At 42.0% G+C, this 20,027-nt stretch overlaps 1 protein-coding gene across 3 annotated transcripts in view; it reads left to right on the top strand.

Annotated features, from left to right (window-relative positions):
* Positions 1-20,027, top strand: part of LOC109043697 (nephrin) — a 407,037-nt gene that overhangs the window by 328,627 nt on the left and 58,383 nt on the right. The window lies entirely within an intron of this gene.

Below are 20,027 nucleotides of genomic sequence, written 5' to 3'. Positions count from 1 at the left end.
GCTATTGGTAATTTCAGTAAATTTTCTTCAGCCTATTGATAGTAAAATAAATAAAACTGAAGAAAAATTGTATGGAAAGAAGTCTGGATCTTATCCATTAAAATAATGACGTCAAATCTTTGAATGTTCCACCTTTCATTCAGCCATAAAAAGCGCAAAATTAAGATGTGCGTGTCATATCTTTTACGGAATTTAACGCATTTTGTAGAGGTGTTATCGTGTTTAACTTAACATTAATTATTTTGTGCCAAAATTATAGTGAAAACCACGTAAGCCACTGTTACTTTACAAATTTACTCGTTTCTTTTTTCAATTTTTTTCGTTTTTTCGTCTCATCTCAAGAGGTGGCTGATATTGAGAGGAAATTTACGAAAGCATTCAGTATGAATGTGATTCTTCGATGAAATTTTGAGTAGTCTTTTTCGTTTTTTCTCGTTTTTCGGGTGGTTTTTCACTTTTGAAGGTAAAACCATTTGAAGGTTATCAGTAAAAATTACTTTTGAGTAACACTTGGAAAAACCGCGATTAGATCGGACTACAGTTTTTCCCTGATAGCTCGGAATAACTTAAATGGAGTTAGGTACTTTTAAACTCTGGGATACTGATATAATTGCAATAAAATTGGTCGATTTTTGATCTTCAAAACGATTTTTAAGAGTCTTTTGGATGATTGGTTGCCATTTTACGAAGAACCTTAGCTTTTTCCCAGAAAATTTTTCTCTCAGACCCTAGAGAGCCCATATTCTCAAAAAATCATTTTTGCACTCACGACTCTCTTCGCTATCACGGCAGTACAGAAGGATGGAGGTGAAACAGTGTTGCCAATTTTTGAGAACCGTCATCCTCCCCTTAAAGTAATATCCCACGAAGAAATCTTACTCTGCCGTACCAAGGAAAAATGCCGTATGAACATTCGAGAGTTGCCAAATTTTCCTTGATAAAGCATGTATTTTTGACAACATTCATGCATATTCTTCCTTGAAATTTTCAGATATTACATATAGATTAAATTGCTTACAAAATGGTCTGAAAATTTTGAAAAATAATATTCACAATTTTCCCGGTAAATTTGGTTTTTATTGGAGAAAACTTGGCAACGTCTGAAGGCTCATACGGAGTTCTTCCTTAGCACGGCAGTACTTGACAATATCATAGAGGGAACGTCATAAGAAATGCTGTAACTCGGACATAGTCCACTGGGCCGTTGTCGCTTTGATCTCGGGCGAAAGTTCGGACTTGGGTCCGTAAGTTGGGCACTCGGAATGGGACGCGTAGTCGCGCGTGACCTTTCAAGCGACCTATTCGACCCATCAAGTCGCGAGTGAGTCGTGAGTCGTGTTCCCCGCGAGCAAACAAGGTAGCACGCGCCCGAATCGAGAATCTGTGTTTTCGTTGGCGGAGCGCTCCGTTCCCTGCAGAAACCGCGCAACGTCCCTCGCAAACCCTGGCGGGATACGCGGTTCTCGGGGGGGGGTGCGGCGGGGGCGGGAGGGGGAGCAACATGTGAAGTCCATTAGAGACGCCAGGTAATAAGTGCTCCAATGAACTTTGTAATGGAGCAAAGAAAGAGGTGCTTTTTTAAACGAATCTTTCACTTGATTTCACACGGCTCCGTAAATCAATTACGTTTAGTTGTTCCCCCGTGATTCCGGCGCGCATACCTGCACCGCCAGCGCCAGGTCGTCGCCGCTCGCCGGGTTGCGACTCCGGACGGAGCCCTTTTATTCCGGATTTCGTCCGACGTGACGACCGAACGGGTCCGTTTTAGCACGAGGAAATCAACGTGATTGCTTTTTTTTTTTTTTTTTTTTTTTTTTTTTCAAAATCGTTCATCTTTTGAAATATAATGAATACATGTGCAGCCATAAATTCGCACGCTCGTTTTCTTGTAAAATTCACCATTTCTTTTATAGGAAAAAATAAATGTCCACTATTCTGTCGTGCTTAGGAAAAACGCCGTAGAGCCTTCGGGTGTTGCCAAATTTCCTTCGACAAATCTTTCATTTTCGGGAACATTTTTTAATATTACCTTCCGACTTCTCAGACAATTTCGTTTGTGATTTGATCTAAAATGTCTGAAAATTTCAAGGAAAAATATTCATAACTCTCCTCATAAATGAACATTTTGTCGACGGAACTTTGGCAACTCTCAAATTTTCATACGGCGCTTTTCCATAGCACGGCAGTGTTCTACATAGAGAGAAAACTTTACACATAAGTTTGGTTAATACGGGAAGTAAAACACAAAATAACCCAAGCCTTCGGTTAATTCTGGGGTTCCCTACTTGTTTTTTCCCCCAAATTCACCGCAAACTTTACCAAAGTCAACATAGGTAAAATTTGGGTTGGTTTGTGTTTCACTTCCTATATTAACCAAAAATAACACAAGAACACAAATATTTTTATCAGTGTAGGCATACTTCTGAATAAAGATGAAGATTTAAAATTATTACAACATTGAGTAATCTTGTTGGTTCGTTCCACTCTGTTAAATTCGACCCATATATCGTCGTTCCTTTGACGTAAGGGCTTATCTCAATTACCACGTGAGCCATGCTGTCCATATAATTGTATGGTTTCCGGAGCTCTTTTGGAAATTTAAATAACCCCTTACGTGAAAGGAGCAACGATGTAACCGTCCGTGGGAAAGGGAAGTATCTAGTCGAATGAGCAATTTTTGTCGAGTAAGGTCCATAAAAATCGATTTTTGAGACGGCCACGGGAGTTATTCTAGACTCCTGCAGGCTGAGTGTTGAAATCGGTAGACAAAGCTATGGACAAAGAAGACAAAAAGGATATGGAGGGATCCGATTGGAGGAAGCGGATGGTTGAAATGGACAAAGGAGGTATGTAATAGACGAACCAACAGCAACCCACGAGAGACCCTTTAATTAGTCCATCATTTTCTCCCTTGATCTGTAACAGCCTCCCACTACAACCAATAGGATCGCTCTATACTCTGATGCCTTCTTTGTCTATTGCTTTATCAATCAATTTCAACATTTAGTCCGCTGGAGACGAAGTTGGAAGTGGTTTAGTTTTTGCACCAATAAATAGACGACGTTTGATTATACACTACTTTCTGGTTATTTCGTATACTCTAATGATAGATTGGAATATCATGAAGTTTTTATGGAAACTGTGGTTTTGCGGTAATCCTCTTATTGGGTTTTCTGAATTGTAAAGTCTTTTCTCTCTTTATCAAACTGTAAATGTCTTTTGGCACATTCCAAAGAAAAAGTTTATACCCTTGATTTCCCCAGGCAAGGAGGTGATTTTATGGAGAAGGACTTTCCAGAAATTCAGGGAATGCTGAATAAACTTGCAACTCCGATGAACGAACCTCCACCTCAATTTCAGCGAGAAACGAGGACGAATTTCGGTGCGATTTGGCAAAAATCGCTAACTTGAGCTCGTAAGATTTGTTGTGACCTTATTGTCCCGTAATTTACGACTCCTTTTCGATGCGAGTTAAAAGTAAGGTGAAACAATGTCAGAACTCTATTCGAGGATATGTTGGGCTACGTTAAAATAAAGTATAGTTTTAGCAAGGAGCGAAATAATGAAATGAAAAATTTCAACGAGGGATCACCACTTAGGGCGGACGCGGGAACCTATTAATCTGCCAGTACCCAGCAGACCGCGAGAGTGGATGAAATGCAGCCCAGCGCCCAGACCCGACCCAGGTTGCCTCTTATTCTACCTTTTCACCAATTTTTATTCATCTCTTTTAATCACCCGTGACCGTCTAAGGGGAAAAGGACCCTAGTCCAACGTGGCAAAATTTTCAGCTCTATTTTTGTCGAGTTTGGTCGAAAAATCGGATTTTCAGAGTTCGTCGTAAAATTTCTCCATTACATCACGGAAAAAATTAAATTGCTGATTTGACAATTCAATTGCTAAAAAAGTGACTGCAAAAAAATACTACTTTAACCACTATTGTAAGCTATAATTTAACCACGGGGGTGGTTAAAGTAGCATTTTTTAGGTGTAAAATCTACATTGAAACATTGTAGTCACTTTTTTCAGCAATTGAATTGTCAAATCAGCAATTTAATTTTTTCCGTGAAGGAATGCAGAAATTTTCCGACGAAATCTGAAAATCCTATTTTTCGACCAAACTCGACAAAAATAGGGCTGAAAATTTTGCCATGTTGGACTAGGGTCTTTTTCCCCTTAGACGGTCACGTGACCGCAAAAAAAGTGACTGCAATATTTCAACGTAGATTTCGCACCAAAAAAATGCTACTTTAACCACCATTGTAAGCTATAATTGAACCACGGGGGTGGTTAAAGTAGCATTTTTTTAGTGTGAAATCTACATCGAAACATTGCAATCACTTTTTTTAGTAATTGAATTTTTAAAACAGCAATTAAATTTTTTCCGTGTAATACAAATATTTGCGAGCGGTTTATAAGCGGTGAGACGTGATAATCATATCCATTTGGGATTCAACCAGTACCTTGTGAAATACTGGGCGTTCAGTTACACGATCAAATTGAGCCATCAAACTGAAGCTCTGATTGGTGGAAAATGACCTGAGGTGAGGATGCGACCAATGAGGGGCCCAATTTGATAGTGTAACGGGACCTTTAGGATTTAGTGAATCTGGCGGGACGTTCGTGCTTGGTCCAAACTGGTGAATGAGTCTGTCGTTCGATAACGAGACCGATGCCAGCGATTTCATCGGATTCAGGGAGATCGATCGGACTCACGCAAAAAAATCGCTTTTGAAGTGATCTTGGACATTTTTCTTGCAATTTGGCAAACGCCAGGTGACTTAAAAGGTCTCAGGTGACGCTTTTGGTGGTAGATTGAGATGCATTAATTTTGTTTGGACGAGAAAATTCCCGCCCCTCCAACGAGCCCCCATGAGCCCCTCGAAGTGCCGAAAAGAACCCTTATAGACGGTAATCGGACGCTTTTTCATTTCGAGCAACACTTAACGAGTATGTTATGGAATCTTCAAATTTTAACTCGACTCATATTTTCAGCGCTAGATAACGAGAGCAGCATTCGTCAAAGAAGGATCTGTATTTTTTAGCTTATTTTATAAGCAATGTGGGTGTACATAGTCCTCTTACCTCGTCTTTAATGATGTAAATATTGACGTAAATACATCGTGACGTATATGACAAAATTCCCCTCGTTGAACAACCCTAAAACGTCTCGAATATCGAAGCATGAGAAAATTTATTCCGAACTCTTCAAAGAATGTAGTTTTCTCCAAGAAAATGGGAGACAAACAAGAGAACCTCTCCGTTTCCATTGAAGAATTTTCCCCTATAAATTAAGAAAATTTAAGAATATGGGAGTATGGTGGGCCGCCTCGACGACTGCCTAAGAGATGAGCCCAAAGCTGGCTTTCTTCTCTTGAGGATAATTGAATATTTCATTCCTGTTTTTGTTGATTTAACGAGTCCTAGATATTTCCCGATTATCTTTTAAAAATAATATTTATGATTTAATATGCTCAGTGCCAGATGGTCTGACAAAGAGGAATATGCTCTGGTCAATCTTAGAGGAAGAATAAGCGAAAAGGGTTGTTTTCCCGTTCAATAATGATCTCTGTAATTGAATTATGTGTCCAATAGCTTTAAACTTAGCTCACATATTTTAGAGGTAACACTCAGTCACATAACTTATGTCATCACAATCCTTCTATCAGACATTTTAAAACTTAGATATAAATACATTAAACCTATATCTCTCTCTATATTAATGTACATTTTGAAATATTCTCCCCTTGTCACTCTATTAACTTATATTCGAAAGCTGTGCTCATGATGGAATCAGTACTCAAAAATTATTAGTTCAATCCAATAGAGGAATAATTTTTAATGGATCGTATTTGATCGTGGTTCGATGTATCGTTTGGTTCAAAACAATGGAACATAACATTAAAAAAAAATTAGGATTTAAGTTTTTAAAGCTAAAAATCAGAAAATTTCTTACAATTTCACTTATCATCGCCATTTTGTACTCAAAGGAATAAAAAGTCCATCACAAAAGACCCGTTCTCTCAGATTTCTAAATTGACTTTTGAGGCTATGTTCACACGTTGAACCAATCGATATCGATACAATCTCACCTGTTTCACGTATCGAATACGATCTTCGAATCTACCCCGTCTTCACGGAGAAAAAAACTTCGTGCATGGGACCCGAAGTTGAGATTATATGGATCTCTGAAGTTTTCTGATCACGCATCCGAAAACTTGAGGTCGAGCAGCCGAAGTTCGGGTCATACATCGAGGCACTTCGGTATGTACTAGAGTACTTCAGATGCGTGACCCGAACCCTTCGGTATGTATCGAAGTACTTTAGATATCTGACCCGAATTTCGGCAGCTCGACCTCAAGTTTTTAGATACGTGATCCGAAAACTTCAGAGATCCATATGACCTCAACTTCGGGTCCCACACGGAGAAAAAAACTTCAAGCGTGGGACCCGAAATTTAGGTCATATGGATCTCTGAAGTTTTCGGATTGAGCATCTGAACACTTTAGGTCCAGCTGCTGAGGTTTGGATCACACATCTAGAACCTCAGTTCTTACATCTGAAGTACTTCGGTTTTCACATCCGAACAATTTTCGGTTCTCACATCTGAAGTACTTCAGATGTAAGAACTGGAGTTTCAGATGTGTGATCCGAACCTCGACAGCTAGACCTAAAGTGTTTAGATGCTCGTTCCGAAAACTTCAGAGATCCATATGACCTAAACTTCGGGTCCCACGCACGAGGTTTTTTTCTCCGTGCACGCGCGAAGTTTTTTCTCCGTGTTGGTGGGGTCCAACTGAGCCGGGTAGGGCGCGTAAAAAAGCCAAACGCGGACGATCGGACTTCGCATTAAGGAGCGGCGACCGAGAGGGGTCAGTCAAAAGTGACGCAAAGAAAGCGAAGGGGAAAGAAGGCAAGCATGACAAGAGTTCGACAGTAATGCTACTCGCAAACTAAACATGTTTTATCATCCCGGCCCGGAATCTCACGGCTCTATTCATCGTGATAAATGCGTCGCAGAGCCCTCCCCCCCCCCTCCCCTGGCAGTCCTGGCTTGCCAAGCTAATCCGAGAAACATCCCGCTACCAGTCCTTTGTGATGAATCGGCTGATCCGCCATTTAAACCTATAAAGAAAATTCGATTATCAAGGTATACCTTAACAATCGATTCTTTACCATAGCTTCAAATGGAGAATATCCCGGGGTTCACGCCTCGGCGCTTTCGGCCACGTTCGGTAAGGGGCGGCCGCTGAAAAACCGTCCCGAAGTCCGCCGTGCCGATGAAACAGCGTAACTCCATCGTCGCGTGAGTCTTACATTGCATGGGATCATACGAGCGGCGGGGACCCTCTTAATGTGCAGTTACGGGCTTTTGCTAGACGAGCGAGATGGTGAGTTGCGAGTCACGATAAAGCCGGACGCCAACGGTAAATAACAAATAATTATTCGGACAATAGCGGGTGATACTGCGAGTCTTGCGGGGGTGAGGAGGGGGCTGGGGGTTGGGGGGGCGTGGTTGCCAAATTTTTCGCTATCGAGCCCGCACCGAAGATCCGTCGTCGGAAGAAGAATGTTGTCTAGTTGCATTCACCAAAAGTATGGTAAATGCTACCAGATTTCTGGTTCTCTTTACCTTACAGTATCTATGTCAAGAATCAAGAAGACTCATGATAACATTTACGAAACTTTGGCAAAATTTTCCATACTTTTTTTCAGTGCACCTTGCAAGACAAAATGACATAAATGGACTGCATTTTCCAATTTGGAACTATAAATTCCGGCCCGTTTTAAAAACAACGTATGTGCCATTAGTTTCCCTATGCACGTAAGTGTTTTTTCAGTTGAGCCAAAATTTATAGTTCCAAATTGCAAAATGCAGTCCAAATATGGTACTTACGAACAGATTCCTCATAGCGTTAGGCGCTTTGATCTTTGCAATCTACTTCGGTATCATAATTTCTATTAATAACTAGGAGACCGGGTTAATACCCCTGTGTTAACGAAGGAATTGATAATTTCTTATCAATTCCTTGGTTAGCACAGGGACATTAACCCGGTCTCCTAGTTATCAATTGAAAGGGGTTGCTTTTACTACAAGCATAATGCTTGTTTACTTTAAGAATCATAATTTCTTCTGAAGAGTGGGAAATTGCGCTCAAGATTCTGTTGTTCACCGCCATACTTTCATCACTGTGTCAGAGAATAGTAAAATCTCCAATATTCCGCGGGACAATACTTTTTGAGGAATATGAATCAGCTGTTGGTCGCCGCGTACGCAATAACGAAAGGAATTCCCCAGCGTGTTTAGAAAATACTTGGCTTAAATGATTTGATAGCTGTGTCATCAGCTAAGTTGGTGCTGGTCTACTTTCCGTTTGCAAGCGATCGCGATGCATCGACCAATAGCGATCAAGGATTCACCGCGTCCCGATCGCAAGCGTAGCCAATCCTCGATCCCTATTGGACGATTGCATCACGGTCACTTGCAAACGGAACGCACACAAGCGCTAGCTCAGCTGATGACAACTCTAGCGACGCGGTTTATTGACGGCGCTTGGATGCAACTATTCGAGCCTGGTGGATATGCGGGTTGCGGGTAAAAAGTTGAAGGCGCTCTTGCTTTCCTTGCGCGACACGTATGATACTCTCTCAGGCTGCTGTCGAAACACTGTTTATCGGATGAGCGGTAAAGGGAGGAATGAAGAGTTTGTAGACATAAAATTTGATGATTTCTTTCTTTTTATAAATAGAGGTTTTTGCGTAATAACACGGATACATTTGAAAAACCCGGCATGTCATCTTCAAAAACTATGAGACGAGCTTTGTAATTACCTCGCCGATGTTAAAAGCCTCTTATTACCTGTTCTTTCTTCCTTGTCAGAGGGAAGCTGCGAGCTTTTATAAGTTGTCACTATGAAATTCCACAAAACTCACAAAGTTCCGGATTGCTGTATTGTTTTTAATTCCAAAGATGAAAGCTGTCGGGCTTGAAATTATGAATCCGTTGTTGAATGATGACAGTACGCTTATGTCGCAGGCAATTATTAAAATCGGGAATTTTATCGAATTCCTAGGCAGATAGTTAAATTTTGACCGTTTTCGAAATTTCGTAAATTTATGGCGGAGAGCTCACGAGTTTTCAATATGTTGGGAAAAATTACTCATCGAATCTTCGAACTCTTTTTGCTTCTTCTTCTTCAAATGCTTCTCATACGATTAAACATAAAACTTTGAACATTCTGTATTTTATGACATGTTGAAAGAGCATATGTCTATTTGGGAGCTAAATAAGTTTAAAATACTATTGTGTGATGCACATTTTTACTGAGAATCTTTCTCACAGGAGCAATGAACTATTTTGTCATAAATTAGGAAATGAATTAGAATTTCAATCTGAGTTAGAATAATTGTACCGAGTTCATCAGAGAGGTACCAACCCACATTAAGTTAAAATTGAGAAAAAGAGGTTTGAAGTTTTATCCCTACATAAAACTCAATGTAAAAAATGAACTTTAATCCCTCTTTTCACAACAAAATTTCTGTTTTCAGACTTTCTGTTTTTGGTAGGAGAAAAGTTTCGGCTAATGAAACTCCAAAACATTCTCAACTCAATTTTTTCGAAAATGCGGGTTGGCTCCTTCCTGATAAACTCGATGCAATGGGTCAGTTGCGCTGGTCACAGAATCGTGTTTTGATGCTTGATTCTTGTAGATTAGTCAAAAATAATAAGATCCGTCCAAACTGCAACTTTCTACGTTGAATATTTACCGAGTTATCGCGCCTTAAAAAACTCGATATATTATGTCATCCACCGCGGTAGTACATACATTTTATGCACTACCAAGGTAAATGACGTCATAAATCGAGTTTTTCGAAAAAATCCGGATTTTCAAAGGACGATATCTCGGTTGATATTCAACATAGATAGTTGCTGTTCGAACAGATCTAATCATTTTTAGCAAATCTGCAAGAATCAATTATCAAAACACGATTCTGTTACCAGCGCAACTTGCCCATTGACCATTTGCATAGGCATTCAACAAAATGCCTGATTTTGCTGTCTGCCTGTTTCCGGAAAACTAGTGAAAGTTCCGCAAAAAAAGCCGCAAGACTCAAAGGTTCCGATCCGCGGGAAGACGGCAAGGCAGCGCCGGTGATCCAGATGGGGTCTCGGGGACAAGGAACGGGAGCAGTGGCGTGGCGTGAATTGCGATATATCGATTGTCATGCCATTTAAACCCATGGGGAAGAATCGATAAACAGGGTGTCCGCAGCGAACACCTTAATAATCGATTCTTTACCATAGATTTAAATGGCATAACAATCGATACATCGCAATTCACGCCGCGCCACTGAACGGGAGCGTTTAGCTCCGTCTCCTCGGATCCATGATTAGTGACCTGATGACGGTAATCAAGATGAAAGATCCCTTTTAGCGCTATCAAGTGGGATTTGGACCCCCGCCCCCGCTCGCGCTTTTATAAATGATCGCAGATAAAAACCCTGGGCTCATTTTTAAGAAAGGCCCTTTTAACTCTCCCGCGTGGACACCGGTCTCGGCTTCGAGGAGAACCGTCTGGACACTGCGACCAGGGCGCGGACACAATGTATTCAAATCCCTTGAGACTTCTCCTATAATAGGTCTCAGATTACTCCCTAGGCCGGACTTAAAGTTATTCTTTTCTATTACCGCGACCTGGAAGAGATTATTGGTGAACGGAGCGAAAAGTTTCTCGAAGCCATCAGGAGAAACCTATTGGAAATTCAAGGAATCGTGCTCAAACGTATCAAATCAGGAAGTCAGTTAATTATTCCAGTTTTACTTTGAAAGTTTTTTCTCTTTTCTTCACTCCCAGCCGCCAATTTCTATACGATCCCTCCTAGCTTTCTTGTTCTTACTCTATACTTTTTGTTTTTTATTTATTTGTTTCTTCTCCTTTTCTCTTCTTTTTTCCTCTTCCTCCGCTCCCTTTTTACGCCTCCTTCATCCTTTTATTCCTATGCTCGTTTCTCTTTCCTTCTTCTTTTTTTACATCCACTTTTTTCGGTACCTTATCTTTTTTTTAATCCGATCCTCCTCCATCCTCCTATTTCTGTTTCTTTTTTCCTCTTTTTCTTTTCCTTTGTCCTCCATTTATATTCATTTCCCTCTTCATCTACCACTTCTTACTCTCATGCTTTTTCTCCCTCTCCTTCTACCTGACCCTTCTTGAACCCTCTTATGTAACTCTTTTTTCTTTTCCATTATCCTTCATTTTTTTCATTTCCCTCTTCATCTTCTTTTTCTTACTTTCATGCGTTTTCTCCCTCTCCTTCCTCCTAACCCTCCTTTAACCCTCTGATGTACTTATTGCGGCCAACCGTATGATATACTTCTCCTCTTCCCAATCTCATTCCTCTTCTCCTTCTTCCTTCCCTCTCTCCTCTCTTCCTCTTGCATCTTATTGCCCTTTGAGTGCCCGAAAATCGGGATTTCACCGGTTACTCAAAAAATAAGGGAGACTGTCCCTGCCCCCTCCCTCCCCGCGCCCTTATGACTCTCCGCCGGCGGGTAAAATCGTAATGAAATTATAATAAAAGCATACTCAAGCAGATTAAAATAACCTTTTGCAGGGCAAAGTAAGAGTGCGTGAGAGGAGCCGACTCGAAGCAGGATTATGTTTACACCGGATCGTCTCCACGCGCGGAATATTCATGCCCGGCTAAGACAAAACCGCGTAACTTCGCGGGGTTACCGTTGGGACTTGAGCGGTTCTTCAGCAGCAGGGCAGTGTTGCGCTCTGTCTGGCGGGACGGACGAGCGAGATTGAAGTTGACAACCAATTGGCGATAGCACGCGAAAGGGCACGCGCACTCAAAAGACCCCCCGACCCCCCTTTTGGGACCCGGAGGGGGGGGGGGCTCACCGCGCCGCTCGCAAAGGACGCTACGTCAGCAGAGGAGCCTAAGTAATACTCTCGCAAGGCTGCCACTCTTACTACGCCGGGCTCGCAATATCCATTACAGCCGGAGATGGGACAAATTGGAGCGGCGACGTAAAAGCGCTATCAGAAGTTGGTGGGGGGGGGGAGGAAGGGCTGTATCTTAGAGAGAGGGGGAAGAGGAGGAGAGATCTGCAGGAGGAACATTGAAGTGAAAGGGTGAAAGAGCGGGAGAGGTGGAATATGAGATAAAGAGGAAAGAAAAAGAGGGCAAAATATAAAGAGGAAGCGGAAAGGAGGAGAAGGAAGGCGCGAAGAAGCAAATCATAAAATGGAGACTTAGCAGAAGTCTGAAATTTGCTGAATTTCATGTTTAAGATGAAACCACATAGAGAAAAGCGCGAGTATCCTTGGTTTTTAAATTGAACAAGTATATTGGAGGAGATATGACAAAATAAATGAATCTGCTAGAACATATGTGCATAGACAGGGAATGCCTTCGGATGATGACATCACAAAGCGGTACATTTTCTCAATTTTAAATCTATTTTTCCCGATTTCCCATATCAGAATAAAATTTAAAAAAGACGAAGCTTGAGGCATCGCCATGCTACGACAACTTGACTACCGGTTTTTGATTGGTCGAATTTTTATCAGCTTTATGGGTACTCTAACTTGAGCAAGAAACATCTAACCAATATCAAGTTGAATTCGAGACAAAAGAAGTCGGAAGTTTTAATCCGTCTGAAAGGGGGCGTCCTTTTGCAGCAGGCACTTAGTGAAAGAGTGGCGTACAGGTGCCCAGCCGTCGCCTGACAAAGAAGCGAGGGGAAGGATCGAAAAGAGGGAGAGTACAATTTTCTTCCCTCTCAAAAAAATGGGGAAGGGAGACCGAGGAGAACGCTCAGCCATGTAATTTTTTTGAGGGTCTGGAGGTGCTTGACAGGAATCTGACCAGGCAGAGGGTTAGGGGAGGGGGAGGGGGGATTAAAATACCGGAAAAAGTGATTGGCATATTTTATGAATAACTCAATTTGGAAAACAAGCGGTTTGGGTTACGGTTGTCTTGTCTAGGAAAACGCGATGATACGCCTTCTTTGTAGTCAAATGTAGAATTCAGCCTGGCAATTGGTGATGAACCCCTAACTAATTCAAAGCGTTTAACTAAGAGCATCTTATGAAAAAAGGCTTGTCCTCTCAGTATTCACTATTCCTTGCTCAAATACGAAATTATTTTGCCCAAAACATCCTTAAATCTACATTCATCCTAGTCCTTTGTTACTTGTTATAGACCAAAAATAAGTTGAATTGCCCCTTTAAAATTTTGGAGTCCTTGACAGTTTTTAACCAATTTGTTCGATGAACCCTGGTAAAAATTGGCGATAAGAGCTGCGTTTTAAAATACCATAGGAATTCTTATAGCCGGCTAAAGAAAGCTACAGAAAATCATATAGCTGGCTGTAGAATGCGGAGAAAATCACATGGCCGGGCTATACGAAGCGATAAAAAAGTATGCAGCCGGGCTATAGTTCCTATTGCCGGGCTTTACACTTTATCGCCTGGCCGTTGCTTTTTCGCCATCGATTATAAAAGGCCATAAGAAATTGTGTAGAAATTCGTGTGCTTTGGAAATCATTAAGTTTGATACGGAACCACCTTCATATTTACAAAACACACATTATATTTTCCTTTAATACATATTTTTTTTTCATCAATTAAAATGAGAATAATCCATACAGGATGTGCAAACATTTCAAAATCATGAGTTGAATAACGCTGACTCCGCCAGATGAAAAATTAGAGCCTAACACAAAGCGGAGCGGCGACGCACTGGCGCCTACAAACCTAACAGGGATACTTCACGCATTGCGCAACGCGTGAAGTATCCCTGTTAGGTTTGTAGGCGCCAATGCGTGTTTCGCGCTGGCTGCCCGCCTGCCACGGCGCTTGAAGCAACTATTTCACACCAGAGGTATTGCACAGTATCGTACGAAACTGAAGGCGCTCTAATATATTAGTAATGGCAGGCATCCATCAAAAGTACGGAGCTTTCCTCGCAAAATAAATCAAGATACTACGGCCCAAAAAGAGAGCAGTATTCCAAAAACTCACCAAGTCCTAGCATCCGCAATTAGTAACGTTTAGCATATACTTTATCGCCTGGCTGTTGCTTAATCGCCATCGGCTATGAAGGGCTATAAGAAATTGTGTAGCCGGATATAGAAGCTATTGGAAATCTTACAGCCGGCTGTAGGTCTATGGTATTTTGGAACACAGATTCTACTGCCAATTTTTACCACGGAAGGTTTCTCAAATGGTAAATATGTTCTCTTTAGTTTCAGCCTATGCTAACTGGTGTTTTGAATCGTTAGAACATGTTTACTTTTTGAAATTTTGGCTCTCTACAGATATACACTAGTCTACCACTTTGCCCGACTTTTGACCCCCTTTTCTCCGTGAGAAGTACGGAAAGATATATAGAATCTTTACTGCCGTGCTAAGGAAGAACGCCGTATGAGCCTTCAGACGTTGCCATCTTTCCTTCAATAAAAAAACGAATTTCCTAGGAAAATTTGGAATATTTTTCTCTAATATATCCAGACAATTTTCTTTGTATTTCAATCTTCATCATCCAAAAATCAAAGGGAAAAAATTGCATAAACCTCAAAAATGCATGTTTTATCCATTGGCAATTCTCGAATGTTCCTCAGTACGGCAGTATAGGAAGAGGATTATATGTAGTATGTAGCACATGGCATTTATTTTCTCCTTCTTTTTCTTGTTAAAACGATGACCCTCAAAACACCCACAAAATGAGTTGTCCCATTTTTCAGATCAGAAACAAGTGGAGCGCTTAAAATTACCCCCCATTTGCATGTAGTTTGATTGAGCGTTGCCAGATTAATACGAAATCTGTTTATTTTTTCCAGTACTTTCTTAAACTTCGGAAGCCTGTCGTTTCGAGAATAGGCGGTTTTTGAGTAGAGATCACACCTCTGAAGTATTCCATGTTCATCCCGCAAATTAACTTTTACCACTTTTCCTATTAATGGAGAATTTGCAACCACATTTTTTATTGCTTCATCCGAGATTGCTTAAAGAGCATACTTTTTTTCTGATATGGGAAATAGTATAAAAATAAATTTAAAAGTGAGAAAATGCACCGCCTAGTGACGTCATCTGACGGAATTTCCCATTTAACTACATGTAATTTAGCAGATTCGGTGTTTTTTTTTTACCATATCTCCTCCAATAATTGTTCATTCTGTAAAAGGGTATCCTTGTGGTCAGTTCACTCGGTCGTTACCACTCAAATACGTAATTCATCAAATTTCAGACTCCTACCAATTCACCATTCTGTCCGTTGCACTAATAAAATAATTCCAGTTGTTTAAACAATAGTTCCTGGACTTAGTGAAGGTCTCTGTAGAAAGTATAACAAGTCGGTTCCAGTCGGTTCCAGTCGGTTGTTCTCGTTTGCCCCATTATGTTTCTTCAGAGTTGAATCGATGTCGAACCAAACGACTCGAGTTTTTTCTCCATGAGCCAATTCTGCATTCTGTCCGTTGCACTAATAAAATAATTCCAGTTGTTTAAACAATAGTTCCTGGACTTAGTGAAGGTCCCTGTAGAAAGTATAACAAGTCGGTTCCAGTCGGTTCCAGTCGATTATTCTCGTTTCCCCCACTATGTTTCTTCAGAGTTGAATCGATGTCGAACTAACCGACTCGAGTTTTTTCGCTGCAACCAAAATCATTTTTGAATCTTTGAAACGCACCCGCTCAAATCAGTTTTTTTTTTCATCGTTGCTCTCTCCCTCTCAGACCTGAGTTTGACCTTTTTCCGACGGAGCTGCAGGATTCGATCCCACCTTTCGCACCTATAGTTCAGACTCGGCAGCCCTGTCCTCCTGCTGTTTAGCAAAAATAATTCCGGAACACCCCTCCCTCCTCCCCCGCCACCGTGACCCCGACAGTAATGCACTTCACAGGACGCGTGCTCCTGCAACGCGTCCGTCGCACAACGGGCGCGGGGGCGGGGGCGGGGGGTGGCGGGGAAGCACTCAAAGGATGGAGCCGAAGCTCAGTTGCCGTTTCGCTTGCGAAATTTCACATTTTATAAGGAGTGAGAAGTGGGTTTCGAGGGCGGGATGGCGACGGCGGAGCCGATGACACTCAAACAAATTGGAAGCTGCGACTGGAGCCGGGTAAAAGAACCGGGGGAAAAAAAGGGAGAACAACTCCTCGGCGGAGTATCGTTTGTTTCACCGGTCTTGACACCCGTCGCAAAGCTCTTGATACAACGAAATGGACCTTTCTTCGAGGACGCGCGCGCCACGAGCCGAGCGCAAGACGCGAGCGGGGACGAGCCAGCCCCGTCTCGCAGCGTCCCCTCGGCGACTCCTCTCGCCAACGACCACGCACCCAGTCCTGAATAAATGAATGTTACCGGCCAAGGGTAAAGGTAGCTCATTCTGGAGAGGCTCAGAATGGGTCGCATCTGCGGCCTGATTATTACTATTGATAGACAAAGAGTTAGACAAAGGAAACTAAGAGTAAAGTGGTTCGGGTCTGAGCCTCGGCTTTCAATTTAATAACGGTAAGAATGATACCACTTGTCGGGCTCCTCGGAGAGAATTTGCCTATCTAATTGAATTAAGGAAAGAGCGTGATCAATGCATTGCGCTATTGCTTGCATAAAAATGCAGGAGGATGCAGGATTCTTCTTCCGCTATCTCCTTTTTTTATTCTTCCTCTTTTTCCCCCTTTTCTGTTTTTCTTATTTTCTTTCTTCCCCTTTTCTTCCTCTCTTTCTCTCATCTGCTTTCATTCCCTTTCCTCCGCGGTTTCATCCTCTTCTACTTCCTCACCTCCTATTCCTTTCTCCATCAGCTTTTCCTTCGTATTCCTCCCCTTCAAAATCTCAAACACCGTATGCCTCTGCTTTACCTTCTTCATTTCCCTTTTTTTCTTCTTCCTTTTTTCCCCTCTCCTTTTCTTTTTTCCTCATTTTCTTCCTTCCCTTTTTCTTCCTTTTTTCTCTCCTTTTCCGTTTTTCTTATTTTCCTTCTCTCCTTTTACTTCCTCTTTTTCCCTCCTCTACTTTCATTCCTTTTCCTCTAGGAACAAAGAAGACAGGATCAGTTGATCCTATTGTTGCCAGCCTAAATACAGTTGCTGAAATCTACATCTAAATCCTCTGCTTTCATTCCTTTTCCTCCGCTGTTCCTTCCTTTTCTTCTATTCCTTTCCTCCTCCTATTCATTTCTCCACCCTCCTCTCCTTATTCCTCCCCTTCAAAATCTCCAACATGTTATGCCTCTGCTTCTCCCTCTTCATTCCCCTTTTGGGCGCTTCTGGGTACCAGATGCGCCCTTTCCAGCCGTTCGACTCCCCCGATGTAACATGTACTATACTACATACCGTTTTGCCTTATGGGTAATGACGCCATTCTGGTACACCCGGGAAAATTTGATTTTCTTCTGCATCTGGTATTCGTAAAAGTTTTCGTGAAATGTTTTGCTTTTAAGCATAACAATCTCGCACGGACGTATTACCTGGTTAAACTATTTTGGGGCTTCGTTATGCTTTAATGCCTCATATTCGAGGTTGTAGTTTCAGATTGATTCGAAAAAATCACGAACAGTCACGTGATCTCTTCATTTTAGTGAGGTATTACTGTGCTATTTTGTGATTGGTTCATTTTCTCGGCGCAGCATCGTCAAGCGTCAGCTGTTTGCGGCTCTGGGTTGAAGGTTTAAGGTTATGTCAGAGAGAATAGAAAGTTAGAGGCCCGACTCGATGCTAGGTAATTGAAACAGATGCGCTCGCAGCGCGCTCGCTGGCAACGTACGCAACTACTATTTTCTATTGTTTTCCAGAGACTAGCGGCGGGTATGTTGCTGCCGGACCACCTTCACGTAGGCAATTTGTTATACATCGTCCGTCCGAAATACTCTCGCTTGGCCGTATGAAAACGTTCCTCGCATGCGCAGTGTTAAAGAAGCGCCCTCCAACGCTTTGGCGTTGGAACTGCTTGTTTTTTCTTCTTCTTCCCTCCCCTCTCCTTCCTCTTTTTCCGGGTGAGAAAATGCAATTTCATGAGTTACATATGATGCTAGAGCACTGGACGAGAGCAATAAAATCAGTTACGGGCCCCGCTACACCCCGCCCTTCGCCGAGACGTCGGGGCTCGAGGCAGCCGGGAACGAAACGAGAGCGTTTCGCACTGTTAGATCATAAATCGTTTACTTATTCATACTCCCCGTTCAAATGTGCGGCAGTTTAGGGCGAATTTTTTGAGGAGACTTTGACTTGCCGTGAATAAAATATGGAGTCGTGTCTCTCCTCGCACGTTTCGCCGCTTCCACCCGATAGCTCTTACTTAAAATCTGAGTTATCCGTGCTTCCGCTTCCTCTATTCATGAGGTCCTCGCAGCAGAGGAAAAGAGTTAGATTCAGTTTTTGGTTCTGAATTCACGGAAGAGCCTTGATTATAAGCGGCGAGAATCACGGAAAAAACAACGATGCTTGTATCGTTAATTTCTTAGTTCAGGGTGTTTACTGGTCTGGAATTTCCAGAAAGTCCGGAAATAGCACTGATTTTGTAAGAGCGATCCAGAAGTCAGGGCCGGATATTCACCTACTTGCCGCCCATGGGCTGCCTGTATTTTGCCGCCCCCCCTCTCATTCGTTTTGAAACTCGATAAAAACAATCAAATGAACGTGTCAGCGGGAAAAAGGAGCATGCGACTCAATTACTCGTAATTTCGTAAAATGGAGGTACCGAAGAAGAATTGAATTTTTCTGTTGAGTAGGTATCGGATTTCTTGGGAATGTACAGAAAAGGTACTGTAAAAGTTCCAATTTTGGCCAACCTGTCTTAGTAAACACCCTGCAATTGCTTCAAGTTTAAGTAATTCAACTACTCTAGCTATTTCAGGGTGACGATCATGACAACACACGGCAAAAAGTCACAAAGATTAAAAATTTAAGGTACTGCCCTTTCTGTGCTTCAACGCGAGGTTACCAGAGGACGCAGATGGTATGTCTTTATAACCCGCAATGGAGATGTTGTTGGTGTGAGGGATTTGCGATTTGACCATTGATTCTTATGTAAAAGTTCGCGAAAAACACGATGGTGCCACTGGTTTTCTCTGAAATCATCTCCCAAACTCAAAAAAAGCTCTCAAAGTGAGGCCAAAATGGAGGAGATATCCCACCCTACCCTGAGAGTCCACCTTTACATCAAAACAAACTCTCCATGCAAAGATAGGGAGCAAATACATTAGCAACGTTGTCGCGTTTTCAGTCTTGGAGTCCCCAAATAAAGTGGCAACCCTGCTAATGTACGAGGGTCATCCAAAAAGTAAGTTTCCCTACCTTGTATCTTCCAAACGAAAAGAGATTAATCAAATCGGTAAAAAGGCACATATTAGGCATACTCTAAGCTTTAAAACAAGCTCAAGTTTTTGAAAATCGGTCAAGGAGTTCGCGAGTAAACTTAATTTTACTGAGACAACCTCCTGTCGCCGCGTGCCCACCTCCGGGATCAGGATGCGCGGAGAGTCGATTATAGAAGACTCGGGTTATCGCCTCTATACATCACATCAACAAGAAATGTTAAAGTTTTCATTGAGTAACTACCTTACTAGTAGTTAGTAGTAGTTACCTTACTTTTTGACGTAGTCTCCACATCTTCTTTGACATTTTTGGTATCATTACAGCAGCTTCTTGACGCCCTCCGCGTAGAAGATCTCGTCTTGGCTCCGAAACTAGTCATTGACAGCGATCTGCACTCCCAAATCAGTTGCTTTGCGTAGGGAAATTTTCCCCCAATCCTTCAAACTTTCGTACTTTAGCTTCATGTGACTTTCATTTGTTCCCGAGCGGAAAAACTTCCACGATGGAAGCGATTTTCAACCGATTCAGAGGTACAGATCGCTGTCAATGACTGGTTTCAGAGTCAAGGCGAAAGCTTCTACGCGGAAGGCATAAAGAAGCTGCTGTAATGATACCAAAAATGTCAAAGAAGATGTGGAGACTATGTCAAAGAGTAAGGTAAGGCCTACTCAATGAAAACATTAAAATTTCTTGTTGATGTGAT

This window comes from Bemisia tabaci, chromosome 2 (assembly GCF_918797505.1).
Source record: "Bemisia tabaci chromosome 2, PGI_BMITA_v3".
Taxonomy (NCBI): Eukaryota; Metazoa; Arthropoda; class Insecta; order Hemiptera; family Aleyrodidae; genus Bemisia; species Bemisia tabaci.
The sequence above is the reverse complement of the archived record's forward strand: the minus strand, read 5'-3'. Positions and strand labels throughout refer to the sequence as shown.